The sequence below is a fragment of the Cavia porcellus genome, unplaced genomic scaffold (assembly GCF_034190915.1).
Source record: "Cavia porcellus strain 051 isolate PalLab524CR breed Dunkin Hartley unplaced genomic scaffold, mCavPor4.1 scaffold_5, whole genome shotgun sequence".
Taxonomy (NCBI): Eukaryota; Metazoa; Chordata; class Mammalia; order Rodentia; family Caviidae; genus Cavia; species Cavia porcellus.
Window position 1 is genome coordinate 21,162,826 of NW_026947488.1, and position 15,220 is coordinate 21,178,045.

Consider the following 15,220-nt stretch of genomic DNA (forward strand, 5'->3'; position numbering starts at 1 on the left):
GTACATGTGAAGTGGCATCTCATTATAATTTTGATTTGCATTGCATGATATCTGCTGAGGATAATCATCTCTTCATGTGCTTATCTGGTCATTTTTATATCTTTTTTGGGGAAATATCTACTCTGATAATTTTTCCAATTTGGAAAATTTGATTTCAGGCATTGTATTTTAAGAGTCTGAAACTACTTTTGAGTGTCCTGTCCTGCAAGTCTGCTGTGTAGACTTTGAGCTCCATCATCAGATACAAAGACCACAGCTTTACAGTGACAGTTCCACTGGCTTCTACAACTGTGCAAGCCACTTCCCCTGAACAAATCCTCGTGTATCTTACCGAGTCTTCTCTGATTGTCTTGGCCCCACAATCTGATTTCATATCCACTACTGTCTACATACAGTTCAGCTCTGATCCAGCTGAGCTATGCCTCCACCAGTGATTCTATTTTATCATTTTATACCTCATGATGTTTCCCCTATGGCATGAATTTTATCATCTTTTCCACTTAAAATTATATCTATCTTTTGAAGCAATCTTATATTCATTGTGATCCCTGGAAACTTTTCTAATCCCAGTCTCCCTCCTTTCAACCTCATAATATGGTTTATCTCCTTGAAAGTCAATTTTCATTTGTGCAATCTCACAGAGTGGTTGAAAGGAATAATGAAAGGTGTACATATAAAATATTCTCATAGAGTGCCTGGCACATGCAGGTGATGTGTGATGGCTAATTCTATTCATTTTCCTTCCTGAGAATGCAAAGAGTTCTGCAGTGCTGTCCTTTTTCTAATCCATAGATCTGGAAATGAGGGCAGGAGATTCAGATGTATTTTCTTCTTTTCTTTGGCTCTGGGATCTTTCTGGGACAACTTATTTGTGTGCTAGGTTCTAATGTTAGACATATCCTTTCTGTAAAGGCCTATATTGGCAGGATGATGAGACTGATAATGTCCAGCCATAAATTGCTGCCTCTTATCTCACCAAACAATTTGAGGGCGCTGTGGCTTCAATATATGACAATGGACCAAATTAATAGCATTGGATCTAATTTATAACAGTGTCTCATGTTTGCATCATGCTTTTGAGTTTTCAAATGGTTTGTCTTCCAGGTTTCTTTATGGTAACTCTAGCTGTGAGATAGGTAGGACAGGCTAGAACATTCTTCATGGAGATGACACCAAAGCACAGATGGCTTGAGTGATACAGCTAAAGGTTGAAGTGAGTAGTTAGAACTCACAGGTCCTAGCTTGCAACTAGTGGCTCTTTCTCAGCACTTTCCAATAAGCCAAGGAAAGCGAAGATCACTCTAGTAATATAAAGCACAGTTGATTAGCATTTATTAGTTAACCTCAAATCTGTCTCTGCTTGATCTCCCAGGGATTGGCTACTATTCTGGCTTATGTTATACTTTCCATTTCAAACCTCTACACTGTCATTCCCTGGAATACAGGATGCTGGTCGTAAGGGTCAGTTACAGTAAACAGGCCACGTTTGAGAGTTATTTCATTTATTTATTTTTATAATTGTTAATACTAGTTGTACAAACTAATAGAGTTCACTGTAATATTTTTATACACTCATATATTTATTATGATTTGATCATATTCAGCCTGCATATTTTTTTTTTGAGATACGATCTCATTATTAAGTTCAGGCTGGTCTTGAATTCACTATGCAGCTTAGACTAGTCTGGAATATTAGTTAATCCTGCCTCAGCCCTGAAACACTAGGATTACAGTCATGAGCCACAATGTGTGGCCTTCTACCCTCTTCTGACTTCTTCTCTTCCCCTTCCCCTGGTCTCCTAATAGTTCCTGTTATGTTTGTGTCTGGATATCCCCCAAAGCCTCATGTAGTCAAGTGGAGTGGGTTTTTCAGAGGTAATTGAATCTAGAGGGTATGGTTGATTCATAGTACATTGCTGGGATTAAGTGTGTGAGTGCTGTGGGTAGCCTGCATACAATATAAGGGACCAAGGTTTGTCTATCTGTCTCTCTTTTCCCTTGCTTATTGCTTTTGCTGTTTCCCACTGCCATGAACTATTGCCCCTGCATCATTTGCGGCCATTTCTTGGAGTCAGCTGACAGTGGGTTTAAACCTTTACACACTATGTGCTAAATAAAACTTTCTTTACTTAACTTTGGGTGTCAGATGTTTTGTCTCAGCAATGAGAGAAAAGTAACTAAGACATTCCCTTTACTTTCAGGTTTTTTCCTTTGCTTTCAGGTTTTTTTTTTTTTTTGAATATTTCCACACAGGAGAGAAAATATATCATGCCGTGTCCTTTTATGTCTGGCATTTTATTTAATGTATTTCTGTTTATTTATTTTTGTTACTTTTCCATGAGTTCACCGGGCAGTTTCTCTGCTGGCTTCAGCTAAGCTCATGTAAGTGCTGCTTCAGCTGGAGGGTCAGGTGGAAGGGAAACACATTCATTCTTAAGTTTTGTGTTGTTTGTGCTCCATACAACTTGCTTTACCACTGTGTGGACTCCCATTTCTAGTAGACCAGCCCTGTCTACCTGGTGATCTCAGAGCAATGCTCCTAGAGCACAGAGTCAGAAAATGTAGGACCTACTGAGACCTTGGTAGGCACTTTGCAGTGTCACATCCACCAACTTTATGTTGGTCAAATGTGTCACAAGATCAAGCTGAAATGCACTCCTTGAATACAGGAGATTCATATTTGTTTTGCAAAGTTGGAATTAGTTTTAGAAACAAGATACATGAAATATTGTGTGTAAGGTGAGTTAGAGACAGTAGGTATGGAATGTTTTAGATTTCTCTACATTTGTAGTTTTGTTAGGGATCATGTTTACATAAGAAGATGCTTGATGTTTTTACCTTACAGCCTTCTTGATATTAATTCCCTTACTACTTTCTCTCCCTTTGCCTCTTAGCTGACAGACAGATAAGACTACTACCTGAACCCACTGTGGACAGTTCAGGACTATGCACAAGGGTGGTATGTACATTCTTTTCGGAGTTCTCAGTGTTGCTGGCCACCATTTGTTTTTATACCGGTGCTATGTTTAGATGTGAAACCAAATTGGAGATAATCATCTAAAAAGAAGTGTTCTCAACCTGATTCAGCACAAGTTAATGCTGTTCTCTGATTTGTGGTTTGGAGCACAGTCTCAGCTTGAAGTGTGTTTCCTGTCTATCTCCATGGTTCCAAACATTCAAAAGAGTGTACTGTTTTGTTTGACTCAAAGAGTATAATGTTTTGTTTGACCAGGAATCCAATTACTTAACGATTTCTTTGCCATAGTACCTTTAAAGAGCTCCTTGTTTTAGCAACATTTCTCACATGCTATTTTGATTTGTAAGTAACACAGCTCTTATCTTTAAGTGGATACAACCATCTTTATGTTCTATAACTCATCGCTCCTCTTTTTGAGCAAGAGGATCTCTTTTGGTGGAAAATGCTTGACCTTGTTGACTAAAGGTATGTCATTCATTTAAAACAACTCAGACATTACTGTTTTATTTTTGTGGTCAGTATTTACTCACTTATATCACCTTCTTTCTAAGGGTGTGTGAACATAGTGCAGTGTTTTTGCATTCTTGTGGCACTGGGAGAGGGAATTCCAGTATCATCATTTAAATGTTTCTCAACTTCTGTCAACTTGCAGTTTATGCTCCTCAAGAATAGGGAGAAAGGTGTTGCTCTTTAACTTCTTGATTTTTGCTTTCTTCCTTCTCCAGCATGAGATCACCTAACCTCTCCAATATGGAGACACTGGCCTTCTACCATAACCACACTTGCCCTGGGAATGTATTACTCTTTCCAAACTTTGCAGTTTATATATAAATACTTAGCTTGGGGAGGTCCATGAAAATTATTTTTTTTTCTGGAAATCCTAGCTTTCAAGACTACTTGCTATGGACTTGTAAGTGTAGATAGGAACTCTGACATGAACTATGAAAACTGCCTTCCTTATTTGAAACAGCAAGCTAAGTGGTCTGATTTACAAAATCAGTTGATATTTCACCACTTTTTGTAGTTTTGCAGAATGATCTCATTCATATGAGATCCTATAAGTCATCACACGTTTGCTTTGATAGTCAGTTTTTCTCATTCTTTTTCATATATTTTATGAAGAACACATCTTTAGTTATAACTGTTTGATATGTGTACATCTTCACAACAATCTCAAAATTACTGGGAGAAACATGGTTAGTACTGTATAAAAATACACTGAAGTCGCTGAGCTAATGTCTTAAAAAACTGGAAAACTATAGCGGGTGACTCAAAACAATGAAGTACAATATTTTCTATCTGTGTTCTCCAGTGCATAAATAATGCTTCAAGCTTTATCAGGATTATGTTAATGTTTATTGATTGAGAAATGAATGCACAAATATATCAGCCTAGGTTAAAATCAGTATCTGCACCACAACTAGCTTGTTTTGTAAGAACATGAACTTCTAAAGGTGACTGATCTAGTAATACATCTGAGGTTTGATCATCTCTGTGGCCTCATTCCATTTTGGGCTTTTCTTATTGCAGAAGTTGGTCTACATAATCACCTGATGAACTCAGCTTGTCTTATGGCCTTACTCTAGGGCCTGGAGGATTGCTTCCCACTACAATATGCTCCCTTTGGGAGATTTCAATCGGTTTTGAAGTAGTCTTAGCCTCAAAAAATGAGAAGCTCCCATTATTACAATACCGATTTTAAAATTACTCCACTTTAAGTTGCCAATGAGGTAGCACTAACCTGTCATCTAAGAATTCTGCCTGGTCACAGAAAAGATAGAGTTTTTAAAAAAGCAGAAACCAACCAGTAAGGTCAAGGAATATAAGAAATGGTCTTTGAGATGCCTTCTAGTTAGAAAGCGATGTCTTATCTGTTTTCCTCTCTCTCAAACTGAGGTAAAACTTTTGATTTCCTTTTTTTTAGGAGTTGGTAATAGGCATACTCTATCAGATCATACTCTACCAGATTCTGAAGTTATGCTGAATCATGTTTCGTAAAACTTTTGTACACACACAACACCCTTATGCTAAATAAAAAAGAAAGTGGAGTAATTGTTCCCGACATAATCTCTCTTATTTCTAATATAGGCAGGAAAAAGGCAAACAACAGAGAGAGCCACTAAACCAAAACATTAACTAGATTTTTCAAGAGTTTTGTTTTTTTCTTGACTTTTTATGTTTTCCCAAGAGGTCTAGGATGAATAGAGTGCTTGATTATCAAACCGAATGTTACTAATGAAAATATCTACAAAAATCAAAGGCAGGGGCTGGGGATTTAGCTCAGCGGCATAAGCGCCTGCCTTGCAAGCAGGCAGTTGTGAGTTTGATCCCTGGTACCGATAAAAAGGAAAAAGACAAAAAAAAAAATCAAAGGCAGATACAAAACATTGTACTATAAAACAATACTAAAGGTAGCAGCTGTTTCAGGTGTCTTAGCTTGGGTCCCCAAGAAATTGAGAGTAGAATTTGAGTGCAGATAGCTTATTTGAGAATTAATTCTAGGAAGCACTAGTGGGATTTATTGAGCTCCTCCCACTAAGTTGGTTGTTAAGTGTTTAACAACTCTGTCCTAGCTGGAAATGAAAAGGAGTTGGATTTGTATGTATGTGTATCGTGTGACTATTGGGATGAAGAATGTACCCCAAAGTCCTATGTGTTCAGAGGTGGGTTTTTGTTTTGTGGAAGGTACGTGGGTCATGGGGATGTTGTACTAATAGGAATCACCTATTGATGAGTTTAGCAGCTGAATATGCTGTTGGGATGTAGGTCCTGATGGAAAGAGGCAAGGTATTGGGGTCATGACTTGAACAGCTTATCTCTCTTCCTGACTCCTCGTTTCTGTCTCAGTCTCTCTCTCTCTTCCTCTGCTTTCAGACCAACATAATGGGAACAACCTTCCTGCATCAGACCTTTTCACCATTGCTGTTGCTATCTTGGAATCTGTTGATAATGGACTAAAACATCTAAAACTGTGAGCTAAAATGAACTTTTTTTCTTCTAAATCGTTGGTATTTTGTTCCAATAGTGAAAAAAGTAAATAAGACCATGACATTCGTGGGATAAATCTATTACCTGGTAGATGAACTAATGCTTTGTTGTATGATCTGTGACCAGGTATTGCTTAAACAGGAGACCTGACTAGGAGCACATGCCCTTAAGGCTCTTATCCTATTTGTGCTCTGTTTATACCTGCTTGATCATTGCTCTAATCATTGGTCTGGGGTATCTTTTGGGTTCTCCTTGGAGTCCTGGGGGAAACTCAGAGTGGGTAGTCCCTGGCCCTTCAGATGGAAAGTGAAAAATCTATATATTATCATAATAGGGCTTAAGTTCAAAGATTTGACACAGATCCTCAGTAGGTATGACATAGGAAATTGAGACTTGTGTCCTTGGGTCGCACAAGACAAAAAGAAGGAGGAAGAGGAAGAAAGAAAGAAAGAAAGAAAGAAAGAAAGAAAGAAAGAAAGAAAGAAAGAAAGAAAGAGACATCTAGCTGTATATATAGAGGAATTGATGTGAATCACTTTGTGTTTACAGGAAAATGCTTGAATGGTCTATTAAAAGGACCATGGGCCATTTCTGTTGCATAAGCATAAAAAATACAAAAAATTAAGAAAGCCAATATATGATGTGTGAATAAACATGTTCTTTCTCTCTGGGAAATTGTGATTTACTTTTATAGGAAAACTCCCAGTCTGGTATAGAGCACAATCAACAGTTGTCCCAAACTGAGGTAATGAGAATGGAGTCATTGTTCACAATGACACACAAAGTAGATACTTTTGGCTTTCTCTACATACAGATCAATCACGTGCACACAGCCAGAAAAGTCTTTAGGCAACACTTGAAGTCTCAGGTGTTTGTGGTATGAAGAAATTAGAGTACCAAGAAGATATGGCAAGCATTGACCAAATTTACTACAACAAAGAGCCTTTGCCAGAATCTAGGCAGAGACTTAGTTACATATGAACCAGGAAACCAACTTGACAGTAATGACTAGAAGGCAACACACTTCCAACTATCTGCAAGAAACAAAACCTCATGACTGAGACAGAGTAGATGCTATAGCTTCACCGTCTCCCTGACTCCTGGGTCAAGATCTGTGTAAGCAAAGCAGAGTTTGCTCAGGGAAGCCTCTAAAAAATTATTTGCCAAATAGTGAGTTTTCCATCAAACCTACAAATAATCATTCAGATATATCAAGTCCGAAAGATCCATGGTGGAAGTCCATGATAAGTTTACCAATTTTCCATTGATTCCATTGATTCTGAGTATTGAAGTACTAGTCAGTGGGTTTGGGATAGAGCGAACATAACCCAGAAGAGTCACATGATTTTGATGCCTGCTGGTCCTTTAGAATTGGGCTAATGCTGAACATGGTTAATAATTCCTCATCTACAGAAACTAAAAATGGGATTTTCCTAAACCAGAGACTTTGAGAAGATCCTGAGCTAAGCTGTAACTCCAACTACTGACAAATGTCATTGTGAATTGGTCTCCTCTTATTATTCTGTATAATATACTAGCAAAACAAAAATATATTTTAATTGTGTGAAAATGTGCTTAAAATTTTGGGAAATGACAGATTTTCGGAACATTTTTGGTTTTCTTCAATAGAATATAAATAATGATTTACATTAAAGCAGACAATCTTAAGTGGTAAATTATGGTGAGAGTGGAAAAGATAACATAAAGAGCATACTAGAAAACAAGTTTATTAAAAATTTCTAAGGATTTCAATGGCAAATATAACAACAGATTATAATAAAAATTATCATAAGAGGAAATAAAAAATCATCAACATGCAAAAAATATGGAAAAGATCACGTTAAAGAATAACCAAGATATACAAAGGCAAAGGCAAATTGATAGACTGGACTAGAGGTCAGCAATTACAGCCCATAAGGTAAATTCAATTCCCTGTCTGCTTCTGTAAATAAGATCTTACTGGAGCACAGCCATAGCTGTTAGTTTAAGGATTGTCTGTGGCTGACTCACACTAATGTAGTTGTTGAAATAGACTTCATATAACCACAAAGCCTAAAGTATTTACTCTCTGAGCCCTTGGAGGAGAAGTTTGATGATCTTTAAATTATGTAAAGAGAACACAGTTATGGCAGTCAGATAATAAAGATCCAGTCTCTCAATGCTTGATTTATTTTTTGGAAAATAAATCAAAGCAAGTAAAAGAGTGTGGTGTATTACTGTAAAAGGAAGTTTTCTGATTGAGCGAAACTTATATATAGAACAGATAATAAATACAAAATCACTTAATATGTTTAGGAACATTCACAAAGCAGATAACAGTATCATTTAGACTAAATACAAGATTTGGATTTAAAAGAATATGGAACATGCCACAATTCACATTTTTCATCAGTTCAGCAAGTATCCACCATCCTAGGTACTTTTGTAAAATAATTTCTAGTGTGATCCTTTTCTCTCAATCATCATAGTTTGTATAATAAAGATATATGGTTATTACATCCATTAATGTCATGAGGGAACTGCAAAATTAACATTAATAACACCATGAGTTACAGTTTAAGTAAGATTTTTTAACAAAAGATAATATTTTAACAAATGAAAGCAGAAGGGTAATTTCAAAGTTATATGATTAGATAAAGGTAAACAAAGGTTTGTATAAGGAAAATAAAAGCAAAGGAAGAGGAAACAATCAGGAATAAAATAGGATGACAGAAGGATGCTCGACATTTTAATACAATAATAAATATAAATGCTATTAAAATAAAGAGCAAAATAAAAGATAAATTAAAATCATTCTCAAATGGGAAGATGATCAAGGGATGGAGGGAGAGAAGGGAGGGAAAATGCATGAAAAAAGGAATGCAGATGTGAAAATTCTACACAAGAAATGAAACTTTACACTCTGAAAACGTGTTAATAAAAATAAATTTCTTTTGTTAAAGTCTACTTAAAATTTCTTGATCGCAAATTACATTTCTTTAAAAATATAACTTGAAAATTATATGTATATATATTTGTATATCTATAGAGAGACAGACAGAGAAGAAAGGAAGGGGAAAGGGAGGAAAGAATTGGGATAAATTAATAGGAAAGCACAAAAGAACAATAGAAAAATGGCATGACAAATTAATTTCAGAAGAACTAGGTTCCAATTCAAACTGCAATGAACAAAAAAGGGATCATTTTATAATGATCAAAGAAAAACTTGGTAGAGAAGATTAAGGGCTGAGGACATAGCTTAATGGTAAAGTGCTTGCCAGGCATGGATGAGCTCCTGGATTAGATTCCAGTACTTAAAAAAAGAATTCATATAACTAGAAGTCTTATAAGGAGAGATTAGCAAAATCAAATCATATAAAAAACAGGAGAGAAGAGCAGAGACAATTTTCACAGTATACATATGCAGCTATAACTCTAGCCATATATAATTTTGATGTCCCACATGGAATGCCTCTTTTCAAAATAATAATTGTCCTATAGCATATCAGAATACATGTCTTTAAAAAGTTTGTCACCGAGGAATTTTATGGGATATTCTTTGGTTTGTAATGCACCAGGCATTGCAGTTGCTTGAATTTAATCAGTTTTTCTTATCCCACTCCCTCCAAGAACTGGAAAGTTAAAATAAAGCAATAATGTGCTAAAAAATATTGGTTCAAAGTCCACATAAAATTAAAATTTATTTAGGTGCCAAGGATTTAGCTTAGTGGCATAAGCACCTGCCTAACTAGTGAGAAGTCATGAATTGGATCTCTGGTGAAAAAGACAAAAACAAACAAACAAACAAAACCCACACCTATTTAGAAGATGAAAGCAAGGTACTTCTGGGTTTCAGACTGATGAGATATAATCAAATCTGCTTTGGCAGATAAACTCAATGTGTGAATGAAACAAGATTTCCACCAAATAAGTATAGAGTACCATGTAGCAAATAGAGCGCTATGGCAAATGTAAAATGTCTTTCAGTAAATATTTTAATAAGATTTATAACGTATTTAACATAGCGATTTTATGTTAAAATACAGTAAAATTTCAGACATGGTTAGAATTCAAAGGTAAATGGTAACACGGAAAGAGACATGCCAATTGATACTTCTAGGGAGAGGATAGAAAATGGCTGTCAAATAGAAAGTCTGGTATTTGGAAATTTTTATGATTAGAATATATTAATGTTCCACTAAGAATACAAAATTATTCTCATGGGAGCCTTATTCATAAGAGCCAAACCCAGAGAAATGTTCATCAATAATGAAAAGGGTATATACATCACAGTAGATATAGATTATGGAATAACAAGCAAAAATAAACATAAATGCAATGACATGCATGAATCTCTCAGACATAGTCTTAACTGAAATAAGACACAAAAAGTATTTGCTTTGTGATTTTATTTACACAAAGTTTAAGGACAGATGAAACAAAAGCTTTCACCCAATAATCAATACCAGTGAGAATATTTCTTATCTTTGTAACCTGAAAGATATACTCTAAATCATAGACTAACTGAGCAAAGTTAGAAACTTTGTGGGGTACTGAAAGGTATAACTTTATTTGTATGATGATGATGATATATATATATGAATTCAAACTGTAAGTTTAAGATTTATGCATTTTGTAAACATTTTATTTGCATAATGAAAATAGAATTATATATCCCTTGTACAAACCAACTGAAAAAAATCACACAGAAAACTGAAATAAAAGAATTTAAAGGTAAAATAAAAAGTGTCTTATGGCAAATAAGATCTTTCCATAAAACACAGGGTTTTGTGTGTTATTAAATCCACACAGTTAAATAATTTACAACAACTGGTTTAATGTGATGTTATGATTTGGATATGAAATATTTCTCAAAAACTCATGTATAGAAGACTTGGTTAACAGCGTAGTAGTATTCAAAGACGATTGGCTCTTGAAGGTTCTGAGCTCATCAGTGGGTTAATATTTTGATGAGATAATAATTTGTTGACAGAATGAAGTGATGGGAAAGGTAGGTAAGGCCTAGTTGAAGGGAGTAGAACAAGAAAGCATGAGCTTCAGGACCATATCTGGTCATTAGCCTCTCTTCTGGCTCGCTCATCCTTTCCAGTTTTTAGCTGCCATGGGGTGAGAAGTTATATTGTACCACACTCATCTGCCACGATGTTACAACTCACCTTAGATTCACAGTAATTGAACCAGTAACCACAGACTGAAGCTTCTGAGGTCATAAGCTAAAATGAACCTTTTCTCATCTAAGTTGGCTTTCCCAGTATTGTGTCACAGCAACAGAAGCCTGACTAATACATTTGATCATATTTCCCTATTCTATTGGGTAGAACTCTAGAAAGAGCTTCTCTAATCTCAAATGGTAAGTTTCCTCAGATGAAAATTTATCTGAAGATAGCTGCACAACCCCAAATTTTAAAATTTGTATTCAACAAACATTAAATATTACAGATCATCATAGAGTAGACTATTGAATGAAAATTATATAAATATATGTGTATGAGGTTATTGGAAAATAGAAATCAAATGCAAAATTCAACTTGCAAAAAAGTAGATATGAGAAATAGAATGAAATGAAAACTTTAGAAATGAAAAACACAAAGTTGGAAATTATACCATCATCTGACACAATAAACACTACTTTTTATAAAACAAAAGGAAACAAGATAACTGTAAGATATATGTGAATACTTCAAAGATAAAAGAAAAATATTTAAAGCAACTGGGGAGGAGTGAATTACTTACAAAGGAAAGGCAATTAGACTGATGGCTAACTTCTTAACAGCAACCATAAATTCCAGAATATTATCTAATAATACCTTCAAAGGGATGAGACAAAATTATTACCTCAAAATTTTATGTCCAACGACAGTGTCATTTCAGTATGATTGTGAGTTACAGTTCTTTTCAAAGACTTTTGTCTGAATGAACAGACTATTTCTAAATTTTCACTGTAAGAAACACTAATGATTCTATTTCAAGGCAAATACAAGTTGAATCTATACAGAAAGAGGAGATTGTACAAAGTGTTGGTAATCTTTGATGTCTGCCAACTTGTGGATAGATTTATGCAAGCATTGATAGTGCACCATGAAAATAACAATGACTACTTTGAGTACTGCAGATAACAAGTGTGATAGGAGAGGCAATTGGAGCTGGAGGATTAAAAGTTCTTGCACCATTTTGTGCAAGGACTGATTACTTTATCTCCATTATGATATGTGTTCATACTAAATTTGTAAAACATCCATTAAAAAAGGTAAAAGCATAGTAAGTTTCCAAGTCAATCAGAGAGTTGAAGAAACCCAGAAAAAGAGATAAAACCTAGTGGAAAGCAGAAGGAGAGGGAAAAGAAAATAAACAAATGAATTGAAATAAGACAATGAAATTAATTTAAACATCACAAACTATAATAAATATAAGTAGATAAACTTACTGTTTACAATACAGAAACTAACACATTAAATTAAGACAAATTCCAAATCTATATAACTTGTTTAAAAAGAAACACCTAAAACATAATGACATACAAAACTGGAAAGTGAAGGTAAATAAATATAGTGAGAATATATTGATATAGAAAAAGATTTTAGGACATAATGTATTTTAAGGATAAATGAATAATATTGATATCAAGATAAAAGTTTAATACACTAGTATTATTAGACATTTCAAAATTTTACACAAATGTGTATCACTGAAGTGGGTAATCTTCTAAGGAAAACTGTAAAATTCATAGTGACTGTGGAAAATATAATACATTTTATTAACAATCCAAAAAGGCAAATTTGAGCAACATAATTTACTTTTTTATTTTTTAAAATTTTATTTAAAGAAAGACTAAACAGTAAATGGGTAGAAATAACACATACTTTCAAAGAAAAAAATAAACAGTAAGAAATCACCAGTTGATGATTACAAATTGTCCTCTTACAAATAGTTGAACAACATAATTTACAAACTTGTTCTTATTGAATATGTATAATCCTTGACAAATAACTCCTAAATGACTGGGAAGGAGCTAGTCTTTTCCTAAACACATGGGTCATTTCCCCAAAAGCACCATACCTTTGTTCTCAAAGCCAATTTTGAATAAATTGTCAGTTATATTATGAAGAGAACAACCCCTAATCAGAGTGAAAATATATAGCAACTCCGAACACAAATTTAAACACACATGTGAACTTGTATATAAAAACACATTCTGGAGTTGTTTCCTGCTGCTGGCATAATCTCTGTCTCTGACTCTGTCTCTTGGTCTCTCAGTTTATTTTCTTTGTGTTGTAAAAAAAAACCTATGAGTTTAGTGGCTTGAAGACTATAGTTAATTATCTATCCCTTTTGGAATCAAAGTTCCAAAAATGGATCTCACCAGATTAAAACTAATCTGGTCTTTCTAGAAAAACCTGGGCTTTCAAGAGTCTCCAGGGTAAAATCCATTTATTACCTTTATTTTAGTCTTTGAAAGTTGCCTGAGTTTCTTGGCTTAAGGGAATTTATAATTACATTGGACCATCCAAATTGTACAGGGTAATCTCATCTCCAGGTCACATGATTAGCAATCTTAATTTCATCTACACCCTTAATATCTTTTTCTGGGCAACCTAACATTCCCGGAAGTGAACATATTTGGGGTGCCACCTGTTTTTTTCTACTCAGATTGTCACATGTTAATGAGAAATGCTCAATGTCAGAAAATTGAAAACCTCCAGAAATTGTTTCATACATTAAATGTAACTTCAGTGAACAGCTTAACAAGATTTTTATTTTCATTGAATTCAATAAACCCATCCTGAAGTTGAGAACAGTTAAAAGCTAAAAGTAATAAAGTAAAAATTTAAGAAATATAATAACTGCATCTAGTCTTACCAGACTTTAAGATCTGTTAAATTTTCTTATGTGAAACGGAATGATATTATCTCAGAACAGAGATAATAGATGTGACAAACAGAAAGTCTTAAAATAGATGTTCATATATAAAGACAAACAGTATTTTGGAAGAAGCACAATTTATGTCAACAAAGCCTGAGTTATTCAATTTGTGGAATGATGACAGTTGATTAACCATAAGAAAAAGTAAAAATAATTTCTTACTTCTTTACAAAACTTAAAGTTCTATATGCTAATAATCCAAATAGAAAAATAAATTTTAAAAGCCTTAAAAACAATGTAGAAGAGTGTCTTCAAGACTTTCAAGAGAAAATTTTTAAAAAGAATACAAAATATAAACAATGAATAAAAACATGTCTATATTTCACTCCAAAATTATTAATATGAATAAACTATTATAAATCAATCTTACTGACAGACTGAATGTTTTTCACAACTCATATAATCAACAAAGAATAAAAATCCAGACTACAAAGGAGTATTCCACAATCCAATGACATAAATAAAAAGTCATCAGTAGAAACATGGGCAAAAGACATGATTAGGTAATTTACATGGAGGAGAAAACCCAGATGACCAACTAAGAAATAAGAGCTCAACCTCATTGGTAGTTGCTATGGTTTTAACATAAAATGTCCTTCTGAGTTTCAGAAGTGGAGTTTTGGAAAATAACTGGATTGTAAAGACACTAATCTCATCAGCGGACCAGTTCACTGATGAATTGGTAGTCACATGGGTTGTTAGGAGGCGGATCTTGCTTGGAGGAAGTAGGTCACTGGAATGTAACTTGGAAGGTATGATTTGTCACAGCACAGTCTCTCTGTTTGCCAGATGCCATGACAGTTTTAGTTTTGTCTCAGCACATCCTCCTACAAGGGTGTTCCTCAGGCCCGCAGCAGTGGCACCGGCCAGTCATGGACTGCAACCTCCTAAAGCATGAAGCAAAATAAAATTTCTCTCTTTATGTTAGGTATTTTGTCACAACAATGAATAGCTAACATAATAATTAATGACAAATAACTATGAGCTACCATTTCTCAAGGATTATATTAATAAAAATTGTTTTGTTTGATTGCAAGTGTTAGTGAAGATGTGGGGAATCAGGATCTTCCCTGTACAAAATTTTACTCAATTAAATTAGTGAGGAAACTGAAAACACTTGGCAAAATTGGTGATGTATATATAATTTCTTTGACAAGTTCACTACAAGATGCATTTTTCTAGAGATGCTATTTTATATGTACTGAGGTGAAATAGAATATTCCTTTTGGTACTTGTTTTTTAATGTCTAAGAAGTGGAAATACAACCTATTTAATCCAGAGAATGAAGTTTATACACATGTTGAAATGTTATAAAGAAGTTAAATATTGGATTAA